General features: G+C 43.4%; 1 long non-coding RNA gene across 1 annotated transcript; it reads right to left on the bottom strand.

Annotated features, from left to right (window-relative positions):
* Window positions 1–8,060: 8,060 nt before the first annotated feature.
* LOC132503154 (uncharacterized) lies at window positions 8,061–17,042 on the bottom strand. The gene is made up of 3 exons (XR_009534556.1): window positions 16,994–17,042; window positions 16,110–16,227; window positions 8,061–9,202 (listed from the first exon to the last, which is right to left on the bottom strand). It is a non-coding gene; the product is annotated as an uncharacterized LOC132503154 (long non-coding RNA).
* Between the last annotated feature and the right edge of the window lie 16 nt (window positions 17,043–17,058).

Here is a 17,058-nt window from a genome sequence, read left to right as displayed (position 1 = left end):
AACACCAGGGATTAGCCAGTGGGTCCCGGCCAAGTCCCTTTTTCCTTTCTGTGCCTCAGATATGAAACAGATTAAGGATGTGCTGAGTGCCTGCCAAGCGCTCTGCCAGAAAGGGCAAACTCAGTCAAGAAAAATTACTGAGTGCAATCAAATGGCTCAGGGACACAAAAGTGCATAAGATCTGGTCCCTGCTTCTTTCTCTGATAGGTGACCAACCATCCTGGTTTGCTGGGACTCTTCCACTTTAAGCACTGAAAGTCCCGCCTCCCGGAAAACCCCTCAGTCCCTTGGCCACCTCTGTGCGGTCTCGGTGGCCAGAGGAAAGCACACGCATGATAATGACAGCACCACAGGGAGCACGTGACACCATGTGTAATACAAAGACCCCAGTGGACACAGGGCAACGGTGCTGTGCCAACCTCAATAGAGCATGCAGCACAAGGAAAAACCAACAACACTGACCCGAAACAGACTCACAGACTTATAGAACGAACTCATGGTTACCAGGAGGAAGGGTGTGGGGAGGGATAGATTGGGAGTTTGGGATTGACCCGTACACACTACTATGTTTAAAATAACCAACAAGGACCTACTGTACAGCACAGGGAACTCTGCTCGATATTCTGTAATAACCTAAATGGGAAAAGAATAGATACTTGTATAACCAAATCACTTTGTTGTACACCTGAAACTAACACAACATTGTTAATCAAGGATACTCCAATATAAAACATTTTAAAAAACAGTAACAAAAAATAGGATACTTTGTTCATCACAAATTTCTTTTGTAGCAATTTAGATTTTTAAAAATATTGCATCAGGGCTTCCCTGGTGGCGCAGTGGTTGAGTCCGCCTGCTGATGCTAGGGGACATGGGTTCGTGCCCTGGTCCGGGAAGATCCCACATGCCGCGGAGCGGCTGGGCCCGTGAGCCATGGCCGCTGAGCCTGCGCGTCCGGAGCCTGTGCTCCACAACGGGAGAGGCCACAACAGTGAGAGGCCCACGTACTGCAAAAAGAAAAAAAAAAAATTGCATCAAAGTATTCTTTATCTTGACTACTAAATTTCTCTTGAATTTTGCACCTGAGGCAAGTGCCTCTCTGGCCTCATCCCTGTCCCAACCCTGCAGGGCAGCCTTCAGTGCTAGTCACCAGACCTGGGACAAATCACAGGTCTTCTCCGTCTGAATGTCTTCATCCACATGCAGAGGAGGGTGGAATACACAGCCCCTAGGGGCCCTCCAGGTCCAAGTTCTTTGGTTTCACGACTAGATGTGGGAAAACTGAGAGAAGCAGGAGGTAGTGGGTCGTGGGGGTGTCAGGGAAGAGAAAGGGAAGAAGCGTGTCTGCTTGCCTCCCACCAAAGAAACAGGACCAGGAGGAGGGATGAGTCATATACATGTGTGTATATAGATAAAGACTCATATGTGTATATGAATTGGCTTATGTGGTTGTGAGGCTGGCAAGTCTGAAGTTTGCAGGGTAGACTGGCAGGCTGGAAACTGGGCAGAAGTCAGTGCTGCCTGAGAAGGAATTTCTTCTTCTGAGTAACTTCAGATTTGCTCCTAAGGCCTGTCTTTGATTGGAGGAGGCCAGCTCAGATGATTCCCCTTTACCTGATTGCAGATGTTAATCACGTCTACAAAATATCTTCACAGCAACACCTAGATTAGTGTTTAACAGACTAACTGGGTATTATAGCTTAGCCAAATTGACTCATAAAACTAACCATCATAAGAGGAGGAAATCATTCAGAGAAGTTATGTAAATTGTCCAAGATTATCCAGCTGACCGGTGTCACGTCGGGACTGAAAACGTGCTATGGTGACCACAAAGTACACATTCTCCCCTGAGTCTTGCTGTGTCTGGGCCTCCAGAGAAGTTTCTGAAGCATCAGGGCAGCTTCCTTATCCTCTGCATGATGCTGTTACTTCTGTGTCATAACCATTTGGGCTCATCTCCTCCTGACAGTGGGTTCTTTGAGAAAAGGTCCGTGTGTTAATATCTTCGTATCATCCATAGAACTAGTAAAGAGCCCTGCAGGTGCCAGGCATTCAGTGAATATTTGCAGAATTAGGGAATCACTAATAATTCCCAACATCTGTTTCCTAGATACCAGCACTGAACTGTTTTAACTCTAAGTGGTTAACTCTTTTTTGGTTTGTTTGTTTGTTAACTATTGCTTGAATTGAATCTCAGTTTCCACGACAACAACAAAAAGCCAAAGGAAAGAACTCTTGTAGCCAGGATGGAATATTCTCAAATTCTATTGTGCATTCTCTGATTTCTTGATAACCCTGTGAGGTGGGTCCTACGATTATTCTTGGATGAATAATAGGAAAACAGAGGCTCTGAAAAGTTAAGGACTTGTCTAGGGTCACAGAGTTTGTAAGTGGTGAAGCTCACACTTGAACCCAGGGAGCTGGATTCTACCCTCCGCAGGCCTACCCATCAGGCCGCACTGCTCAAGGCAATCTGACCCCTGCAGCCAGATTCCTACATCATTGAGTTGATTTCCTCCACTTCCAGATGAGGGACAGAGAAGTACAAGTGGCAGCACCAGGACCAGCGCTCCGGGCTCCCGGCTCCCAGCCCACAGACCCCTTCTCCTGTTTGCCTCTCAAAATGAGGCCTCGCTGGGGACCTTGCGTGCCCTGCCTGGGCCTCCAGGTGCTATTTACTCAGCTAGGTGTGGGCTCTGCCTGGATCCCAGTCTGCTGTTTGTACAGTAAATGTCACCTAGTCTATACCCCCAACGATGGAGGGGAACAGGGACCGAAAGGAATATTCTTTTGCTGGTTTCAGACGCCTTGACTTGGGTTTTCAGTTTCTTAGATACAATGCAAATCACTGAAGGTGGGGGTTGCCTCAGAAGCATCTTGTCCTAAAAGCAATAGGCCAGGCCTGGGTTCTTTCCATGCCTGTGCAGCCTCCAGGAAATCGGACAATCTCCGAAGTCACAGGGATCTAAGTTTGAATCCCAGTTCTACCACATGACCTTGGGCTTAACCCCTCAGAGCCTCACCTTCCTCTTCTGAGAAATGGAGCCAATTCCTACCTTACAGAAATTAAAGAGTAGATGCCAAGGGCTCTGCACAGTTCCTGGCTCACGTCCTGTACTCATTAGCTAATGTTCCTAATACTGACTTATTTCACACATCGTCATGCTGGTTCCTTTGAAAATAAAGGGAGTAAGGAGGATACAAACAAGGCTCACTGTTCTTTATTATCCCGATTTCCCATTACCTGGCTTCTTCCTGGAAAAGCGTTCCAAAAACTTTTAGTAGAGAGTAAACAAACAAGGGAGGTTTTAATCTGTGAAAGAAACATGCAGATTCTGCCTTTCTCAGGAAGGCCACTGCCTGAAGCTTGAAGCAGATCCACTAATTCAGTAAGTTTACCCCCTGATTGATTTCCAACCAGCGGTTCCGGCTTTTGAACCAGGATGTGCAAACAAGAGCACTTACTGGAAGGGAGGTTTCGAGGCCTCTGGATTTCGTCAGCTGCCCACTCTCCCAGGAGAGCAGGTGGGACCAGTCAAGCCAGCGGCCAAGGCCAGAAAGCAAGCTGAACGTTTCAAGGTCTACGAGGCCTCTTCCTTTTGAGTTTTTAATTTCAGTGGGATACGCGTAAGAAATGCCAAGAAGGAAACAGGGTAAATTCATGGTTGCCAAACCAAGTGGGGTGCAGAGAAAAAAAAAAGAAGATGAAATGGAAAAGGTCAGCTACCTCATTGTACAAAGTGAGGAGAGCTGCAGGGGATGGGGGGCACAGCCTCCGGTCCTAGGACCCCGGGTTCCCACCGGGTTCCTGACCCCGAGAGATAACCCGTCCCTGGGGCTCGGGAGAGTGACAGCACTGCCTGAGCTCAGACACCCAGAAGTCCCTTCTGGCTCCTTTAAGGAGAGAATCAGAGCAAGGAACCAGGGAGAGAGTGACTATGCAGAATTTAAAGCCAAACAAGGGAAGGGTGGGGAGGATGGGAGGGAATCCTCTCTCTCTCTCCCTCTCTCTCACTCCTGCCTCTATTTTTAAAGAAAAGTTGTTGGTTAAGACAAAAATACCAAAGAAGTCTTGAAGGAGACTAAGGATGAGAGTAGGAAAGGGACAAAGGATGTCCCAGGAGAGTTGAAATAAGTATACAGAAATCCGGAAGGATCTTCTTATCAACTTAGTCTCAGGAATAGTAGCAGGTGTCAAAGGTTTAATACATATATGTTGTGTTAGTTTCAGATCTTTTTTAGCCCCAGGTGAACTATTACTGCTTTCTTGAGATTCTAGCTCAGGGTCCAGGTGGCATCTAGCTCTAGCAGGGAGAAGTGGCAAGGGAAAAAGTAAAGCTAAATTCTATGCAAACTCCTACTCATCCTTCAAGGCCCTCACGAACATTGCCTCCTCTACGAGGCCTTCCCTGACGGCCCTACAGTTAGGTCCTCGCTCCTCGGTACCACTCCTAAGGGCTGGTTACAGTTATACCACATTAGAATTACTTATTATCTTTCTCCTCTTCTAGATTCTGCTCCCTGAGAGAAGATAAAGGTGGCACAGCTTTCGGGATGAATGAATGACCCCAAATCAAGGTTTTCTGGCTGTGGTTCTGATCATGATGCTGGAAATATCAGTTTATTGCACGTGGACACATAAATTTTTAAAAATCCTTGAATGCAAATGTTTGAGCACAGGCAAAGGGTGGAAATTTTCAGAACCTCAAGTCAGTACAAACTGCTCTCCTCGCTCTTGTCCTGGTTCCTGGAGGGGTGGGGGACATTTGCTGATCAAGATTAGGGGAGTCCCTTTAGAAAACTGTTTTCAATTCCCCCCCCTGCCAAATTTTTTAAGTGACACTTAGACAATCCATTTCCTGCAAGCCTGAACAAATTTGATTTTTTAAGACACTGATGAAACACTTCAATTGAGAAATGTTTATTCCCATTCAAAGCTGTACCCAGGGCCGCTATCTTCTCACCCCCTTTCTCTGTTCCAGAAGGTAAGAAAAAGTCAGACTCCCAGGCCCTTCGAGTTATAACCTTATAACCTTCCCAGGTTACCTGGTCACCTGGAAAGTGACTCTAGAGGACTCCTGTCCCCCAGTATGTATCTTTGGGATGTCGGAGAATCTGTGTTTGTTCCTTCCGTGGATGCACCTGTCCCTGGACAGTGCTGCCCTGGATGGGGGTCTGAGGCTGGTGGGTGAGCACTCTGGTCACCTGCACTTTGTTCCCGGGTGCCAAAGAGGCCATTTGTGGGCAAGGGGAGTTCAAACAGGGGGTTGTCTCTGCTGCTGTCATCCTCCTTCAGATACCAAGGCAGGGCCTCCCAAGTGAAGTGAAGAGGCGCAGGCTGGGATGGGCTGCCTTTGCTCTGGAGCCTGGAACTAAATGCAAGAAGCTCCTTCCTGTGTTGAAGGCACTCTGCTAGGTTGCTTTCATGCACACTCCTGTCTTTTCTAGTAAAACAAACAACAATGAAAAAAAAAACCTCTTTTTTTTTTAACATCTTTATTGGAGTATAATTGCTTTACAATGGTGTGTTAGTTTCTTCTGTATAACAAAGTGAATCAGCTACACATATACATATATCCCCATATCTCCTCCCTCTTGCATCTCCCTCCCACCCTCCCTGTCCCACCCCTCTAGGGGGTCACAAAGCACGGAGCTGATCTCCCTGTGCTATGCGGCTGCTTCCCACTAGCTAGCTATTTTACATTTGGAAATGTATATATGTCCATGCCACTCTCTCACTTCGTCCCAGCTTACACTTCCCCCTCCCCGTGTCCTCAAGTCCATTCTTTAAGTCTGCGTCTTTATTCCTGTCCTGCCCCTAGGCTCTTCAGAACCACTCAAAAAAAAAAAAACCTCTTGAAGAGGTTCATGGTTTATTCCAGGTCACCCAGCAGAGTCAAGCACTAACCTCCACCGTCCTGTTCAAGTTTGGTGGTCGGTCCCCCACCTCTGGCACAGACCATGACAAGGGCTTTTGGGAGCACGGTGTGAGTGCTAAGGACTATAATAAACTCTGTAATTCCGGAACTCTAGGCTGGAAATTACAACTCATTTCCAAACAAAATGATTGTGTTTAGTAGGAAACAACATTTCCTTTTCTAAAATTGGAGATCCAACCTCTTCTTTCCCAGATCCTGCAGGCTGGCTCACTGTTCTGTGAAGAGCAGCTCGCACAAGCCCCCCACCCCCAGGGATGGCGTCATCCAGACCCTGCCCCGGAATCTCACCGCAGGTCAGGGGTCTGTGTACCCAGGAAATGTTTGCTGCCCTCTGCTGGGAATGGTGTCCTAGGTCACACTGACAGAGCCGGTCATCATCAGCCCATGGCCAGGTCCAGTCCACCCAGGGATCAAGTGGGCATTTTTTTCTCTGGTTGGGGGAGGGAGCAGCTGGCGAAAACTCACCTGGTGTCCATTGCTATGACACATCTCCTGCTTCATGGACCCTGTCCCTGCTTGTGACCAGTGACCAAATTTTATACTCAGACATTTTTTAAAGATTTGGACCCACCATTGTCCTACTTAACCTTCTGGGACCTGTCAAACTTCCTGGCTGCCAAATATCAAAAGACAGAAGAATGGATGAGATTAATGGGAAACTAGGAAGATTGTGGGAATGGTACTTGGCATTAAGGTGGATGGCCCTCGGTAACAATAATTCTTAACATGCATGGTGTGCTTTCTCTGTGTCATGAACTGTGTTTAATACATTACCTTGGTCAACTCTTTTTTTTTTTTTTTTTTGCGGTATGCGGGCCTCTCACTGTTGTGGCCTCCCCCGTTGCGGAGCACAGGCTCCGGACGCGCAGGCTCCGGACGCGCAGGCTCAGCGGCCATGGCTCACGGGCCCAGCCGCTCCGCGGCATATGGGATCCTCCCAGACCGGGGCACGAACCCGTATCCCCTGCATCGGCAGGCGGACTCTCAACCACTTGCGCCACCAGGGAGGCCCCTACCTTGGTCAACTCTTGATTCTCATTTTTCTGACAGGGAAACTGGGGCTCAGAGGGGTTAAGTAACTTGTCCAGGGCTCCCTAACTCGTGCATGTTAGAGCCGAAAACCTGCCTGATGTCCATCCGCCTGTGTCACAAGCCCAGGCTCCCAGCACCTAGGTTGTAAGGACTGTTCTTACAGTGTCTGGAAGTGGAAGATGGATGGTCTCTGTCCCAATATTCTCGGAGGCAATCATAATTCTACTCCTCCGCTCCCAAAGCTTTTCTCTTCTCGTATCTCCTTTATTCAACAAACCAGAGTTTCATCTATATTTTACCCAGCTGACTCTTGGAATCACATAAATCCTGGATGTGTTCATGAAAAAAAAAAGTTTATGAGACAACAGAATATGTACAGCTTGCTGTCTTTCCCCACAGGAATATCAGATGTACAAAGTCAGCTATAAATACAAGAGAGGATTTTTTTTTTTTTTTTTAAATTTTGAGAGTCCCTGGGCCATTCTCAGGAAATCTAGTCTCCTACAAGCCAGGTCATGAAAAACCTCACAGCATCACCTAAAGGCAAGGCCACCTCACCAGTGGGGGAGGGATTCAGTTGCTGTTATTTTGGAGTCAGAGCCTCAGGGTACGTATGTGTCTGGGAAGGCTGCATTTGAGTAAATCCAGCACTTCAAACAAATATCATTTACTGAAATTAGTCATGAAACATTTTTCAAAAATAGATGTTCCATACAGAAGCTAAGTAATCAAAACCAAGGCAGGATCCTGGAACAGAAAACAGACTTTAAGAGGGAAACTGTTGAAATCCAAATACAGTCTAGAGTTTAGTTAATAGCACTGTGTCAGTGTGGTTTCTGAGTTTTGACAAATGTACCAATGGTAGTGTAGGCTGATAACGTTAGCGGAAACTAGAACCAGGTTGGGGGTTGGTAGCATATGGGAATTCTCTGTACTGGCCTTGCAACTTTTCTGTCAATCTAAAATTACACCAAAAAAAAAAAAAGTTTATTAAAAAAGTTCAAAACTGGTGAACTGATGTTTATTCTCTTAGTACTAATGGGGCCTACAGCGCTTAAACTTCTTTCAAGTAAGATAAAACTTGCTTCTCTTGCCACCTTTGAACCTTGGTGTCAATAAAGGTACCGACAATGCAGAGTTTGTGCTTTCTTTAAGGAGACAAAACCAAATGTTGAGCCATTTACTGCTGTGGGTCAATGCCAAGTGCAAAAGAGAGCCTGCAATATCTTTTCACTTTTCAAACGAACCTTTTTCTTTTGTTGTTGTGCCCTTTTAGGCTCTGTTTAATTTACCGAGCAAATGAACTACAGGGTTTTGTGGAAGCCAAAGGAGTACTGAATTTCTTAGAACCCTAATACACACAAATGAACTTCAAGAAGTGTTGCAACTCTTCTCTAGAAAGGGGTGGGCAGCCGCAGGATTGAAGGAAACATCCGCCAACACCACCAGGAGGATTTCCTGCCCACGCATTTGGCGTCTCAACGTTACTTAAACGGTTCAGAAATGTCCGCCTTTAAAAACACAGTCATGAAATTAAAAGCACTAGAATCACTAGTCCTAGCAAACCAAAAGACTTCATCCATCTCTCGAGGGTACTGAATCCCTGTGCATCCAGGTCGGTTTCTTAGTTGTGACAAATGTACCATGGTTGTGTAAAAGGACAACATCAGGGGAAATCGGAACTGGGTGAGGGGTGTACATAGCACTTTTTGCAAGATTAAGATGCAACTTTGATTCCATTAAGGAAACAAAAATAGTAATATATAGACCTTTGCTCTTTCCCCTATCGTTCAAGGGTTTTTCATTTCTCCTTGTGAGAATATGAAAAGTTGTCTTACAATTTTTTTTAATAAACCTATTTATTTATTTTTGGCTGTGTTGGGTCTTCATTTCTGTGCGAGGGCTTTCTCTAGTTGCGGCGAGTGGGGGCCACTCTTCATCGCGGTGCGCGGGCCTCTCACTGTCGCGGCCTCTCGTTACGGAGCGCAGGCGCCAGACGCGCAGGCTCAGTAGCTGTGGCTCATGGGCCCAGTTGCTCCGCGGCATGTGGGATCTTCCCGGACCAGGGCTCGAACCTGTGTCCCCTGCATTGGCAGGCAGATTCTCAACCACTGCGCCACCAGGGAAGCCCCTGTCTTACAATTTTTGCTTTCCATTTCCATTTAACTTGTGTTTAGAACAATGAGCAACGTAGCGCTTTCCTGCTAGAATCTTGACTACAGCGTGGGAGCCTGTAAAATATGACATCAAGCAAAGGTGTGGGACACAGGAATCTTTAAGAGTGAGTGTCAAAATCATGGCATCAAGGAGCCAGGATTCCTGAAATCTATTCCCATTCTTCTCCTGGACCATTTAAAAATCTATTTAGTAGATGAGCAGGGGGATTACAAAGATGAGCCAGATGCAGTCGCTGCCTTCAGGGAGCTCACAGTCTAATGTGGAGATCAAGACAGGTGGATTGTACTGCCAAGTATCACAGGTGTGTTGCTGGAAGTCTGTGCAGGGGCACAGTAGGGTGATGTTTGACACAGTTTAGAGCAGTGGATCTCAGCTGGGGGAGGTCTTGGCTCTCAGGGATATTTGGCAACGTCCAGAGACAGTTTTGGTTGTCATAACTGGGAAGAGTGGCGGGTGCTCCTGGCATCTTGTGAGTAGGACCTGAGGTGCTAGTAAAATTTACAATGCACAGGAAAGCCCTCACCCCAGAACAAAGAATTGTCCAGCCCGAAATGTCAGTAATGCTGAGGTTGAGAAACTGGTGTAAACAGAGAGAGGAAAAGGGCATTCCAGGAAAACCGTAGGACTGAAGTATGGGACAGATAGATAAGCTGGAAAGGTAATCTACAGCCTTAAGATGATTATTTTGTCCCTTTGAACCTCAATTTTTCTGGCCACAAAATAGTGATGCTAATGCTAAGTGACTCATCTCTTTTCCTGGTGTCAGAAGAAAGTGCCACTGATAAAAATTATGTCCTTGGGATCCACCTACTTCCTGATGCCATACTTAAGCATACTAGTTCCTCAGCCATGCTAGTAGCCTGTTCATGAGAAAAACAAAGACGGTATTTGGAAAATCTAACTTAGGGCAGTATGGTAAGTGCCTGTAAAAGTGAGGATTTTGTTGTATGGTGTGTAATAAAAACCCAGCCACCATGATATTTCTATTTGTCACATAACTTGGGATCTGGAAGCGGGCAGTCTAGAGCTAGGTCAGGGCTAGATGGTCACTCCATGATGCCATCAGGAACCCAGACTCCTTCTGTCCTTCCCCTCTGACATCCTTAGCTTGTGGCTTCCTTCCTCATGCTTGCAGGATGGCTGCTGAACTGTCTCAACCTTTCAAACTTTCATCAGCATTCCAGGCAAGAAGAAGCACTGCCTGGGGGAAAGGGGCAACAGGAAAAAGGTGAAAGGCATCCCAGTAGAGTCTTCTCCATTTAACAAGCTTTCCTGGAATTCTCTCTGCCTAGAACTTCCACTTATACATTGGCCTGAACTTTATTCCACAGCTACTCATAATTTCAAGGGAATCCAGAAGCTGAGTGTTTTCAGCTAGGCACCCTGAACAAAAATTATTATTATTTTTTTAATAAGAAAGTAGAATAGACACCATGTAAGTAACTAGAAATATTGCCTTAGTGCCTTAAAATGAGCACATTCCAGGCTTTAGTAATAAGTCCAAGATAGACCAACCTTGTGTTGAATTCTGCTTTCAAGAAAATGGTATTATGTAGCAGTCTGCCAGAGTAATTTAAAAGATGTTCTGTCTTTTAAAGCATATTGCAGACAACCTAAGTTTAATAATCATTTAAAAATATATTTATTGAATGTCTAATGTGTACTCAGCACTATACTAAACACAAAGAAGTATAACCCATGCTTCTGTTTCTAATGAGCTTTTTGAAATCCAGTTGGAAAAAAACATAGGAACATAAATGAAAAGTTGGGTAATAATGAAAGAGTTAAATAACAATCTGTTATAGTAGTCTAAGAATGCCTTGCGTTGCTGGTGGAAATGTCAAATGATAAAACCACTTTGGGAAGCTGGCAGTTTCTAAAAACGTTGAACATACACCTACCTCATGATCCTGCAGTTTCCCCACTGGGTATTGAATATTTACTCAAGAGAAATGAAAATACAAAGATTTTTTTCACACAAAGATTTGTACACAAGTGCCTACAGCAGCTTTATTCATAAAAGCTAAAACTTGGAAACAATTCCATTTCTAAACCCTGAAACACAAAGATCAATCTCACTCTGCAAGAGTAAAATGACATCAAATGTTGTGAATGTTCCTGGTGGAGAGGAAAGTTCTCTGTGAGATCACATTTGTTAATTGTGCTGTTCACATCTTTCCTGTCTGCTCTATTGGTTGATTCTGAGTGAGGTGTATTCGTCTCCCACTATGATTGTGGATCTGTCAATTTCACCATTTATTTTCAGTTTTTGTTTTATACATTTCAAAATTATGCTACTGTTTATAAAATGCATGACTCATAACTTGTGCCTTTAATCAACATGAAACACCCTTCTTTGTGTTTTTTAAATGCTTTTGTCTTAAATTCTATTTTGTCTGATACAAATTTTGCTCCATATGCTTGTTTTCTGTATACATCTGCCTGGTGAGCCATTTTCCATTCTTATGCTGTTTTGTTTTATGTGTATTTCCTATAAACAGCATATAGCTGGAATTTGGATTTTTTACTTAAACCAGAGCCACCTTCTTTTATGAAGGGAATATAATCCATTCATATTTATTTTTGATTATTTATATATTTGGACGTATTCCTACCATGTTATTTCATGTCTTCTCCTTACCATGTTTCTTGTGTTTTCCTCTTATATGTTTTGGAATGATTGTTGTTCTCTGCCTCTCAATGGCTCACTGGCTCACTCTTGTCCTCTGTTTCTCTCTCCGAATGGTTTGGTTCTATTCTTCTGCTACAATGGTCTTAAAACTTTTTTGTTCACATGGTCCCTAAAATAATTTAGTAAAACTAGATACCACATTTTAAATACACCCCACATTTTAAACATCTAAAATTTCTCATGATAAGCTTAAATATTAGTTGCAATGGATATCATTTCTAATGCAACTGGGAGTATTATTTTAAAGTAAAACTTTTGTATCACTCTTTTAGCTGTGTTCAATGGAATCGAAATACCACAGTTATTTGCCATCCGTCATCACACATTTGGAAATATGAGTCAAGGATTTGGCCAAGAATAGCTGGCTGGGGTGAGGGGGTTTGCATATTCTGGGGCCAAGGATTCAACCAGCCATTGCCAACAGATTAATTACATACATTTGTATACATGAGAATTTAATGGGCATCTGTTTCCTTATTGTCAGAGAACAGAGTTAAAATCATGAAAAGAGGGAAGGCTAGAACAAACCCTTTGGTGTTGAACTGGAGTTGGAGTTATTGGTGTGCACTCATGAGTTTTTAATACATAAGATAGATTGATATAAAAATAGGTATAGACATACAAACATCTATATATTTCTATATCTTTTTATGTGGGTATGTATACACATATATATACAAATATTATTTCCTAGTTCTATCCACTGAGACAACCTAGAAGCAATGACACCCCAGTAGCAATGAGCACACGTAGTGCACAGATCTTTGTCACTAAATATCATTCTCCATGAAAAGGAGCCAGAGCTCCTTGGAGAAATGGCCCATTCAAGGGCTGGGCCTGGGAAAGAGTAGATGAGTCTGGAATATCTTGCTCTACCAGAAAATAAGTAAGTGGTCAAAGAATGATTGGGACATGCCAGAAAGGACACTCGTCAGGAAGAGGCTCTCATACATGCTACAATGTGGATAACCTTGAAGCTGTTATATTACGTGAAATAAATCATACACAGAGGGACAAGTACTGTATGACTCCACTTACACTAGGTACCTAGAATAGGCAAATTCATAGAGACAGAAAGTAGAACAGAGGTAACTAGAGGCTGGGAGGATGGGGGAGTGGAGAGTTATTGTTTAATGGGTACAGAGTTTCTGCTTGGGATGATGAGAAGGTTCTGGAGATGGACAGTGGTGCTGGTTGTACAACAATGTGAATGTACCTAATGCCACTGAGTTGTATGCCTAAAAATGGTTACTGGTAAATTTTATGTTATGTATATTTTACCAAAATTAAAAATGGAGGTCGTTAAAAATGGAGACCAATGGTCTCCCACTGGTCAAGTCTGAGACAATTTGAGAATCAAAATAATGTAGTAATAGTTTTTTTAAACCCACTGAGTAAAATAGTACTCTGTGAGTTGATATCGATATGAATAACTAAATAAATAAGAAGGGAAAGTTCTACCTCACAGTAGAATTCCAAGGAATAAATGCAGAAGGAATGATAGAATTAGGAAATCACTATTTGGAAATCACTATGGTAAGAATTAATTTAGGCAAGAATCGTCAATGGATCCTAGAACTGTGAGTGAAGATCTAATGAGGAACGGGATAGGTAGATATCTTAAAATATCCTTCTATAAAATAGATATTATTAATAAGTACAAAAGCTACTAATTAACTTTAGGAGACAGCATCTTAACCAATTGATAAAAGTTAATATCACTGGTTATGGGACAAATTGACATCTCCTGCCTCCTGATATGATGCACCGAGAAGAAAACAGCATTACTGTGTGGTATTCCTGCCCAAAACACATAAATCATGAGGTCACATCAGACAAACCCACACTGAGGGTCATTCTACAAAATAATTGACCCATACATTTCAAAAATGTCAACATCAGAAAAGACATGAGGCAGGCTTCCCTGGTGGCGCAGTGGTTAAGACTCTGCCTGCCAATGCAGGGGACACAGGTTCAAGCCCTGGTCCGGGAAGATGCCACATGCTGCGGAGCAACTAAGCCCGTGAGCCACAACTACTGAGCCCACATGCCACAACTACTGAAGCCTGCGTGCCTAGAGCCCATGCTCTGCAACGAGAGAAGCCACCTCAATGAGAAGCCCACGCACTGCAATGATGAGTAGCCCCTGCTCACCACAACTAGAGCAAGCCCACGTGCAGCAACGAAGACCCAACGCAGCCAAAAAAAAAAAAAAAGTCTGGGTGAAGAGTCTGCCGAAACTCTTTGTACAATTCTTGCATCTCTTCTGTAAGTTTGAAATTATATCAAAATCAAAAGTTAAAAAAAAACAACAAGCTCTTTATTAAGAACCAGAAAACTTACCTTATTCCTTTTCTTTTTTAAGTTATATTTCCATTCTACTTTCCTTACAGACTTTTATCTCAATGTAATATGGTTTTGTTTAAAAGTCTACTATTGATTACTTAATAGGCTACCTTGCATAAAAATATACACATTTAAATATTTTAAAGCTTTCTTCAAACCATAAAAAATTACTCTACATGGAGCTATCATAACAATTAAAATCAGTACAAATTTTACAAAGTTTATCAAAACAACAAATATTCCAAATTTTGATAAATGATTATTAAACGTAGAGAGTAAAATAATATTGGAAATGTATCTTTGCACCATGTATCAGTTGATTAATAATACTTATTGCTATAGTGAGGCAGGATTCAGCATTAATTTTATTCTTTTTTTTAAATTAAAAAAAGTGCCCCAAAACATTGTTTGTGTAACTAAATGGATGGGGAAGGAAGGCATTTTGTTATAACGATGTCCTTCAATTGTCTGAACATCTTTTAAGTTAGAAGCCAAGTCACATAATGACCTATTATTAAAAATTATTGTATTCCAGTCCCAGCTGACAACTCAATCTTGTCTTCCATCAATTTTGTTGAAAACAAGGAATTAGAACCAATGGAGTTGGAAAGGGATTGATACTCAGTGATGAGGGTCATTTCCTTTTTCAATCTCATCACCAATAGCTTGACTGGTCTATTTGTTCGAAGCCCCAGAGATTTTTCTACCTCAGGGCAGTGCACCTTGGGAAGATTAAGCGTGAGTGATGTGAGTGAAGAGTGCTAGAATGGAGACTGTGAAAAAGACAGGTGGGAAAAAGAATCAATAGCCACCTGTGGTCAGTGGCTACCATATTAGAGAGCAGTTCTTGAATTTTAGTTTCAGATTGCTACTGGGTTTGGTGTAGTTCTTTTACTTATTTAGACTTAATGTTCTACTGTTTCTTGCATTTCACAAAGACTAAGAACTTTGTATTTTATACATTTTATAGCTCTTATCACAAGTGCCTAGTAACTGTTTTAAAATATTACTGGCATCTGATGCAAGAATTATTAGAGAAGTGTTACAGAGAGGATATAAAACTGTTCAAAGGTTTGGACACGAGTGTTCACGATTCCACGGACAGCAATCTGCACTGGGTCCAATTACTGTTTTTGAGTATGATTTAACATGTTTATCAAAAAGATGAAAGCCTTGAAAACAAAGCTGGGGGAGTCAATTTCAACATTCCATTTCTACCCAATTAACCAAGACTAAAATGCAATCCACTGGCTTTTTCTCCTCTGCCCCAGCATCTTGTACCTTCTCCTTATGGTTACTCATTTACACCATGATGGACTAATAGAGGCCTCATGCATTTTCTTTTTATGTCTAAATGATTTAAATTTCTTCTAGTTTCCCTGAGATTTCTTACACAGTGCCAGACGTTCTTTTGGCATTCTCAAATATTAACTTAAAGACTGCATGACAATTACATGACTTTTCTCAGAACCTCTTACAGCTTTCCAAGGTCCTTTAACAGGAACGAATAGGTCTCAACCACAAGGTATTCTGAAGAATTCTCCCCAAAGGTCCCAGGGCCAGGAGTGAGTCTCCCACCCCTGCAGGCACTTTAGGACCCAGCTAGCTCAAGGCTGATGGGAGTTAAAAAGGAGGCAGGCTGTTTTGTCCTGGTCTCTGATTAGCCCCCATCTCTTTCCCAGTCCACAGAAGCAGCCTGTGTTCAGGATGGCCTGAGCTAGGCCAGTTCAGTTTAAATAAAGTCATTGATTTAACTCTTGCCAATTTGGAGAAGAAAATATTAGGAGGCTCACAGTCCAGTCCTGGGAATGACGGAAACTATGCCCTTGAAAGGGCCTATATATCGAAAGCCTGAATTGCTTTCATTCATTCCTTCTTCCCATACTGTTTTCTTCCCACCAAAATATAATTGAAGAGCTTACCTGACTTAGTAACACCGAAGAATTACTGGCAGGGTTCTATCTTTTCACTTTTTGTATATCTTCCAACCACCAGCTACGAGATTTACTCATCTCTGCATCCTTAGGACCTAGAACAGTGCTGAGCATAGAGGAAGCAGTAACTACTTATTAAAGAACGTATTGCTTTGTAATTCTAGGGAACTTAACATTTTGTAATTTGCTTCAAAAAAGTGAAAATGCCCGTGTGGGGTGTTTCCTCGGGTTTCTCCATTTTAATATTCCCGTGTCTACACTGGTCCCTAGCTACCGTTCGGAGGCCCCTCTTTCACAAGTCCCCCCCCCACCCCGCCCCTTTGCGCCGCAACAGGCGGGCAAGAGCCCTGAACCTCCCCTCATGTCTTGTACGTGGCATTTTTTTCATAATAATAATAATGTACGCTCATATAGCAGAAAGTTTAGAGATGCAAAGAAAAATGAAATTACACGTATTCCCGCCACTCTGAGAGAACACCACGTAAGGTTTATTAAGCCTTCACTATGAGTTAAACCTAGTTTTAAAACGCGCGATCTCATTCCCTAAAGACTTATTTCGCGGAATTTCTTTGCAGGTTTTTTTCTAACCCAAGCCCCGATTCGCGCTGGTCTTTCGATTTTCTGCTCAGCTCCGGGCCCTAAGTGGCGCACAAGATACAATTCTGTCAGGGGCGGGTAAAAATCTGTTCGTCTCAGTAAAAATTGGTCTGGAAATCTCTCGGTTTGGAAGTAAACTCTGCGTCAGCCTAGGGGGGAAATTCCATTTATTGAGGAAACTCCGCCTGGCTCCGGACCCTTCCTCACGAGCACAGGGCTTCCCTAGACCCGGCCCTCCGGTGCCCCACACCCTCCCAGCGCCGAGTTACGCCTACCGGTCACCCCGGCGAAAAACGCCCGGCACCGCGGCCGCCACGCTGGACGCCCTAGCCCCACCCCC

This window comes from Mesoplodon densirostris, chromosome 15, assembly GCF_025265405.1.
Source record: "Mesoplodon densirostris isolate mMesDen1 chromosome 15, mMesDen1 primary haplotype, whole genome shotgun sequence".
NCBI lineage: Eukaryota > Metazoa > Chordata > Mammalia > Artiodactyla > Ziphiidae > Mesoplodon > Mesoplodon densirostris.
This window is presented reverse-complemented; position numbering and strand designations above follow the sequence as displayed.